This window comes from Schistocerca piceifrons, chromosome 8 (assembly GCF_021461385.2).
Source record: "Schistocerca piceifrons isolate TAMUIC-IGC-003096 chromosome 8, iqSchPice1.1, whole genome shotgun sequence".
In the NCBI taxonomy this organism is placed as follows: Eukaryota; Metazoa; Arthropoda; class Insecta; order Orthoptera; family Acrididae; genus Schistocerca; species Schistocerca piceifrons.
In genome coordinates, this window is record NC_060145.1 from 226,483,528 (window position 1) to 226,491,950 (window position 8,423).

Sequence of the window (8,423 nt, forward strand, 5' to 3'; positions counted from 1 at the left end):
AACGGTAACTCCGCACAGGCAGGCGTGGTCTACTTAGTGATGTAGTTATAACTGTACGCAAAAATATCAGGTAGTAAATTATGTGTTGTGTTCGTAGAAAGTCTGTTCGATACAGAGATAAATCAACAAACACATTAATGTGTGTACACACTAAAGTACCACGTATAAAAATATCTGCGCTTTTATTGGGTACACCCTGTATACTCTGGTGAATGACACAGAACTTGAACCGTAAATATTGCGGAGATGGAAAGTGCTATTTACGTGCGGTTTTTCACAGAATAGTTTTATAATCAGGGGCTCGTTCAGTTACTTAATCGCCGCGCGGGGTAGCCGCGTGGTCTAGGGCGCACTGTCACGGTCCATGCGGCTCCCCCCATCGGAGGTTCGAGTCCTCCCTCGGGAATGGGTGTGTGTTCTCCATAACGTAAGTTAGTTTAAGTTAGATTAAGTAGTGTGTAGGCTTAGAGACCGAGACCTTAGCAGTTTGGTCCCATAAGTCCTAACCACAAATTAACTAATTTAAATGTTACTTAGTCAATGCGTTGCAATAATATTTATAAAGTACATTTTTGAATTTTTGTGCAATATGCACTTTTTTCAGATGGAACAATGCCTATTGAAACCAAAAAACGAAAAGGAGGGTAAATTATAATATCACTGGTGTTTGTTGCAGAGTTCTAGTCCGAGTCGTTTACAAGATATCCTGTTTTCAACTTTCCACACTGACACTTCTTTGTGCTATGGAACCTGCGTAGTTGTTAGGTACGTTGTTGTTATTTTTGCTTATGTACTTGTGTGTTCCTTGAGTGCATTGCGAATAGCTAGTCAGTTAGTATGTGACAATCCAAGCAGAAGGCCGTCAGTGGACGATGGGATTTAGCATCGCAGAAAAGCCGACATGTTCATAGTGTATGGAGCGTCTACGAAGAATACAGTTGGTTCTTATACGGTGTGTGCTGCAAGACATACCAATAGACGTCAACCATCTCGGCAGGTAATGATCAAGCTCTTCAACCAGTTACGTGAAAGTGATACTTTATATGATCGAGTGTTGAACAGTAACGCCTCCGAAATTTTTATGCGAAAACTCTTAAATCAATGAAAGAAATACCCTTTATTACAATTCTATTTCTTTGTTCTTCATGTATACACGTTTCTTTCTCAACATGGTCAACCTGGCGACGAATACGTTTCTCCCAGAGAGAGACCAGTCTGTTGATACCGTCACTATACAATGCTTCACTTTGCTGACAGAGCCTTAACCTCACCTCTGTTTCCACAGTCTCGTCACTATCGGAGTGAGCCCCTTGAAGACGATCATGAAAATGGCCCTGAGCACTATGGGACTTTGAGGTCTTCAGTCCCCTAGAACTTAGAACTACTTAAATCTAACTAATCTAAGGACATCACACACATCCATGCCCGAGGCAGGATTCGAACCTGCGACCGTAGCGGTCGCGCGTTTCCAGACTGTAGCGCCTAGAACAGCTCGGCCACCCTGGCCGGCTCAGATTTTCAATGTACAGTATACAGGACGTCCCTCCTAAAAGTCGTCAGGTGATTTTATGTCATATTTAGGCACACATTTCCAATTTTGTTTTTGTAACGTGAAGCGTGAGTCAACCCACACAATCATAGCTCGTCACGTCTTTCATGCGACACCCATTTTCGACGCAAAGCGCCATTTTCCCGTTACGAATAAAGTTATATTTAAAGTGGAATTTCCGTGTTCTTTCGATAATTACTGCAATGTTCAGATGAACTTTATGTGTTTAAAAAATGCCATCGAACAAAGGCAGCGAATTTAATATTGTAACTCTGTCACGCTGGTGACTTATTTAACCGCCTGGTCACCATTGTCGAGTGCTGGATGTACCATTCTTGCCCCGAGAGAGAGTAGTACAGCAAGCTGTGTTAATACGTGGATTCACCATCGGCTAGCTGATGCTGTGTGTTTTTTGTGACTGCCACGTTGTGGTGCTAACATGTTACGCTCATTAGGGGAAAACACCGAAGTATACTACGGAAAGCTACTGACGCGGTAACCGTGGGCTGTGAAGACGAACCGTTGCGGAAAGGTGAAGAAGATGTCGCTTTATCACCATGCATTAGCTCAAGTCATTTTGTACATGACCAGTCCAATAGGCAACTTACTTTGATTATCAAATTTTGCCTTACAACATCAAGGTTCATAGTCGTAGTTTGATAGTTTTGATGTGATAATTAAAACTTTGTGACTACACCTCGTACTTCGCCAATGGGCTCACCATTGGCGGGACGTAAAACCTGAGTGTATTATCTTTCTTTCAGCACTGCCTTCGCCTCATATTTATCATCTGTGTGACTCTCAGAACGTGGGTGAGCTGTTAACAATACTGACTTGCTCAAGTAGCTAAACCTTGTACTTATCTGCTACTGATAACGCGAAACGGGGGTAATTATACTCCATTTACATATCTCCGTAACCTTATTTACCTCAGTAGAAGGGCTGCAACGTGCTGATAACCACTCTTTATCGAGAACGTTGACAGTTCATGTTCCACTGCCATGAGCTCTTAAATGTACTGAAACGAGGGAAATTGTGTACACGTGCAAACAATAGTACTCTTAGCGACATGCGTATTGTTCGTTCAGTCTTTCTTAATCGTACAATCATCTCATCTCTTGTTACTCAGAAAATGAGCTTTTTACAGCAAGTCAAATCACATGGCTTTCACTATTTTCATTGCTTAGGTGAAACAACAACATTGACGTGACTGGTACCTAATCGAAAATACTGACGTATTTCATTATTCTGTTCCGGTGTTCCAGGGGTTAAATGCGCGTCTGGAAAACTGATACGTCACAGAATCGAATCGCAACAGGACCACAGAACATTTTGTTCTTTTTTTAATCTATCCTTCACCTCCTTATGATGTGAATATTTTATTTTTTATTGGTGGTAGTCAAAATGTCAAAAATCACAATTGTCACAAAGTCGTGTATTCAGTCCGATGCCCATTCTATAATGAACACGGAAATTTATACAAATTTTAGAAATACACACATAACACACAATGAACAATAGATAACTTTCCTAAGGTAACCGGTCTCCGTTTCTCACAGACTCGCACCAACGACAACTTCACTTCTCCCTGTAACAAGTGCACCCCACGACTAGCTGCCGGAACGGATCACTTCTTCGGGCAATGTTGGTGTCAACTCAGCAACGCACTAAGTTATTCGGGCTGTTCATGTCTCTCCTTATTTTACGAATGTTATATTGTTTTGATATGCATAAGAACTAGCACACCAATGAGAGACATTGATGTTTGGTTTAGTTACTACATAGTAGGAAAAAGTGTTATAACTATAGGATAGTGTACCTAGGAAAACATAATGCTTTTTAGCCGGGCCAGCCGGTGTGGCCGAACGGTTCTAGGCGCTTCAGTTTAGAACTGCGTGACCGCTACGGCCGCAGGTTCGAATCCCGCCTCAGGCATGGACGTATGTAATGTTCTTAGGTTAGTTAGGTTTAAGTAGTTCTAAGTTCTAGCTGACTGATGACCTCAGATGTTAAGTCCCACAGTGTTCAGAGCCATTTGAGCCAGTTTTAGCCTGTCTTCAGTCTAGGGATTAATTATAGAATCACACGAAGGAGACCGCCATAATTTTCTACTATTTCGGTTGTTGTTGAGGGCAACGGCCTTGCCACAGTAGGTACACCGGTTCCCGTCAGGTCACCGAAGTTAAGCGCTGTAGGGCGTGGCTGGCATTTGGATGGGTGACCGTCCGGGCCACCATGCGCTGTTGCCATTTCTCGGGGTGCACTCAGCCTTGTGATGCCAATTGAGGAGCTACTTGCCGAACAGTAGCGGCTCCGGTCAAAGAAAAACCATCATAACAACCGGGAGAGTCCCTCCTATCCGTGCCGGCCGGTGTGGCCGTGCGGTTAAAGGCGCTTCAGTCTGGAACCGCGCGACCGCTACGGTCGCAGGTTTGAATCCTGCCTCGGGCATGGATGTGTGTGATGTCCTTAGGTTAGTTAGGTTTCATTAGTTCTAAGTTCTAGGTGACTGATGACCTCAGAAGTTAAGTCGCATAGTGCTCAGAGCCATTTTTTCAACCCTCCTATCCACATCTTCATCCGAGGATGACACGTGGGTCGGATGGTTCCGATGGGCCACTTGTGGCCTGAAGTCGGAGTGCAGGTTGTTGATACACATGAGGTCTCCCATTTCTGCATCGTTTCTAAATACACTGGCGGAAAAAATTGCAACACCAATGTCAAACTGGCAAGACAACAAGTCGGATGACAAGACTGACGTACAGATTTCCAATCATGGTGCTTAGGATAATCACGAGAGTGCTCCTGCTGTAACAGTAAATCGCACCCCTGATCTTAACTCCAGGTGTAGGTCCAGTATGTCTACCAAGTAGACAGGTTAGTTGCCATCTCTCAACTCGCCTCCTCCTAGCCAACACACGGCCAACAATGGCTTCGAGGCAGAACCCGCCTTCATCAGAAAAGACAACAGACCTACACCCTGCCCTCCAATGAGCTCTCGCTGGAGGCCACTGAAGTGGCAAATGGCGGTCGATTGAGGTCAGTGGAATGCACGGTACAGGACATCTGGCTCGGAGCTGTCCCTGAAGTAATCAGTTTGTAACAGTTTCTTCTGTCACTGTGGTGTCAACTGCTCAGACAGCTGCTGCAGATGCAGTAAGATGTGCCAGAGCCATATATAGAACACGATCGTCTTCCCTCTCTGTAGTGTCAAGTGGTCGCCTCGAGCTCGGTGTTCTTGCGACAGCACATTCGCATGACGACCGCTCCAAGCAGTCATGTGCAGTGGCCACATTCCTGCCAAATCTTCTTGCAATATCACAGAATGAATATCCAGCTTGTCTTAGCACTATTACTCGACCCTGTTCAAGTTCAGTGAGGTGTTGATAAAGGCGTCCTTGTCACCTTAAAGGCATTCTTGGCTAACATCAACTAACTACGTCCAATCTCGCAGACACCTTAAGCTAACAGCTTATTTAAAGCAAGCCTGATTTTCATTCTCATAGTTACTAGCGCCGCTCTGATGCGGCTGGAGTGAAATTAGAATATACATCACCTTTCGGATGTAGAAAGACATCGATCAACTCTCGTATTCGTAGCACAACATCTTATTGGTGTTGCGATTCCTTTTCCGTCCGTGTTTTGACATCCCAGGCATTTAAGGGCTCTGTAATAACTTAAAGCGACGTTGAATATATTGTTACTTCTTCAGGTGCAGAATTTTATAGTAGGTAATCATTGCCGTTAGAAGCATTTGTATAACATGTGAACAGTTAAGCGGTAATTCGTCGGTCGTGCACTATCTCGAACCTTTAAAAAGACGATAATTAACCACGCAACATGTAACACTTGCTAATTGGCCGATTTACCTTAAAGTCTTCGCAATATTAGTAGTTTTGAAAATGGAAATTTGTGTTCCTCTCCAGTAGCTTCTATTTCAAAATATGATTAGCTGATATTTCGTTTTTGATAGTAGTTCTGTTTAATTTCATTCTACTTATTTATTGTAGAGGTGTAGTAGAGTAATGGTGTATCAGATGGACAGTTAAATACAGTATTGACAAGATATCTCGATTACAATGCTTTTAAATTTCAATCCAGTATTTCTTTCACCGTTCACTATGATGTTGTTCCTTGGAACGTATTTTCACGTTCGGAAAGACCTTAATTTTCTGTAGTAATTTTTGTAATTGCAGGAAACGACTACAGCACATTTAAAATGGGATAAAAAATATAGCGTATTAAACTAGAGTCTAGAGCCGAAACTCTGACATGTGTAAGAAGTGCAAGACTTCTATGTCATTTATATATGTATGACATACTGAAATTCTTTTTCAAAACAGTTTCTCCTCATGTAACGTGTCCTTAAGATGTCGTATACTGACTGTTGGTTGGCCCTGTACTGCGCATGAGAACAATGTCGTGAAACAAAACTTTGCTCTTAGTAAAATGCAGGATTTGAATAATGAAAATAGATCTAATTACATCCCAAAAGAAACTAATTGTGTGTTCAACGACTACTGTTTAACTGAAAATCAGTAATGAAGTACTTTATAAAAGTTGCGTAACATAAAATGCAATGTCTGACTTGAGGTATACACAGAATGAAACTCTGCTCAGCTCCAAAGAAAGTAACTGCTTAAGATTATCTTCACTATTCACTGTAAAGTAATCTGCTTATTTAGCACAACACCTGAAAGTTCTGACTACGTACCGTTTGCTCACGAAAATGCAAAGTGAGATATACTAAATCAGCAAATACAGAAGCTAAAAAAAGAAAAATAATCTACTGACAGCTAAATGTTTCTTTGCTAAGACTCTAACAATTATTAAATTCACTCATTACAAAGATTACGGACATTTAAATCAGTTGCGTTATTTTTTACATAATGAAAACAAAGAGATCAAATTAACACTAATAATGAATATTTTTAGTTAGCTATGGGACAAAGGTTCCTTCATTTAATACTTCTGACAAGCAAACATTTAACTCTGGTGTGGACTGGTTACATAGAAAGAATCGTTCACAAATCTTCTCTCTCCACACATTCAAGAAAATATTTTTACACATAACTTTTCGTCCCCATAAAAAAATATTCAAGATGATTTCTCATAGATTCACATAAATCAGATCTTCTCTGAAACTCAACTGCACGCTGCTATGCTTCTAACAAAAACGCCCAAGCGCCGCACAGCTGATTGACTACCAAGCGCACCACAAATTACATTAAACACAGTGTCAAGGATTTTATCCACCACCCGTGCACCGCGCTGATGCATCTTTGTCACCGAACAGTAAAGGTGAATTATTTACAGTGGCAGAAAACATATGAAAACCTCACACACGGTTCAACATTGTCTACACTTTGGCACAGAAGCTATACACAAGCAAACAATCAGTCGTAGCATGTTCTGCTGGTTCCACGTCAGCTAGACTTAGAGACTCGATGGATGGTAGTGCCTTATTCAGACAGACACTTGGCAGTTTTCCTTACTCACAAACATTGATCAACAATTATCTGTAACGTCGGCTGTCTGCTGTAGCATGTAAGTTGCTCTGGATGAAAAACGAAAAATAATCATGGCTCCAAGAACCACAATTGTTGCATCAAAGGTGTATTATAATAATCGTAATAAAACTAACTATTATTATTATTATTGTTGATATAATGACTTCATCACGCAGGATTCAAGATGGGATCTCTTCTTAGGAAATCGTTTTTCCTTATCGGTTTTTTTTTTATTTTTCTTAAAAGCAACTGATGATAAGTCAGCTGTAGCTGTTTCGTCCCTGCAATTACATTTCTGTTCCACATGTAACTTTAAATACAGACAACACGTAATAATTACCTCCCTTACTCAATCACCCTTACAAACAGTACAAATTACAGTCTTCCAAATAATTATCAGACTTAACCTTTGTAACATGTCCTTCGATATTTCCCAACAAAACTCCTCTAGAGAGTAAGTTTCGTTACATTATTGAATTTCAGTTTTAAAACTAATACAGAAGGATTTTAATTGTGTTACTGACATTCATGGCCTTAGCTGACTTGAGCCTATTACACATATAGTATGCTTTCCCCATTCACTTATTTTTTAACTTACAACTTTTATTTTTAGGGTTTACTTCTCGCTGACACATTCCGTGGGTCTATAATGGTTCCCAAGTCTCTCTTTTTCTATTGCCAACACAAATTCTTACCTATATCAGCGTTACGTGATTCCTCTTACTTACAATTTATACGCCTACAGGCGTAATAACAGTTTTATTACTTATCGACAGACAGTACATAACACAATAAATTACCTTAATTAGTTTTTTCTGAAAATACTTGTGATTTATGAACTATAAATCAGACAAATTAGGGTATTCTGTTTTCTTATTTGAAACTGAATTCGATTTGAATTCTCCACACAGGTTATTAAAAGCTGACGTTGCGTTTTAATGATGGTGGAAATAAATACAAAATTTCTTTTTGAATCGCACGTTCGAGCTATTTAAATGAAATAATTTCATTAAGGAAGCTTTTAACTTTTAAAGAATTATTGTAGGTGGATAATGTGATCAAGAACGAACTATCGGCGGATTGCATTTTAAGTAAGTGGAAAAACAAATCATTGCTCCTGAGACAGCTTCTATTAATGAAAACTGCATCAAACAGTTAGAAGTGTAAGAAGGATGACATAACTAATCATTCAAAAAGAAATGTATGGTTCTTGTTCCAAGGACTGACTTAAATAAACTGGTTCTAGTTAAGTTGAAAATTAACGAAAAACTGCTATGTCTTAAACTCTGATAAATAGTCTTCTTCCAGTTGTCAAGCTTCTTTCAACTCCTTTTGTTATTTTATCATGCATTCATTTCGTAAGC

At 40.3% G+C, this 8,423-nt stretch overlaps 1 pseudogene; it reads left to right on the plus strand.

Moving 5' to 3' along the window:
- Positions 1-3,680: 3,680 nt before the first annotated feature.
- LOC124712687 lies at positions 3,681-3,798 on the plus strand (annotated as a pseudogene).
- The last annotated feature ends 4,625 nt before the right edge of the window (positions 3,799-8,423 follow it).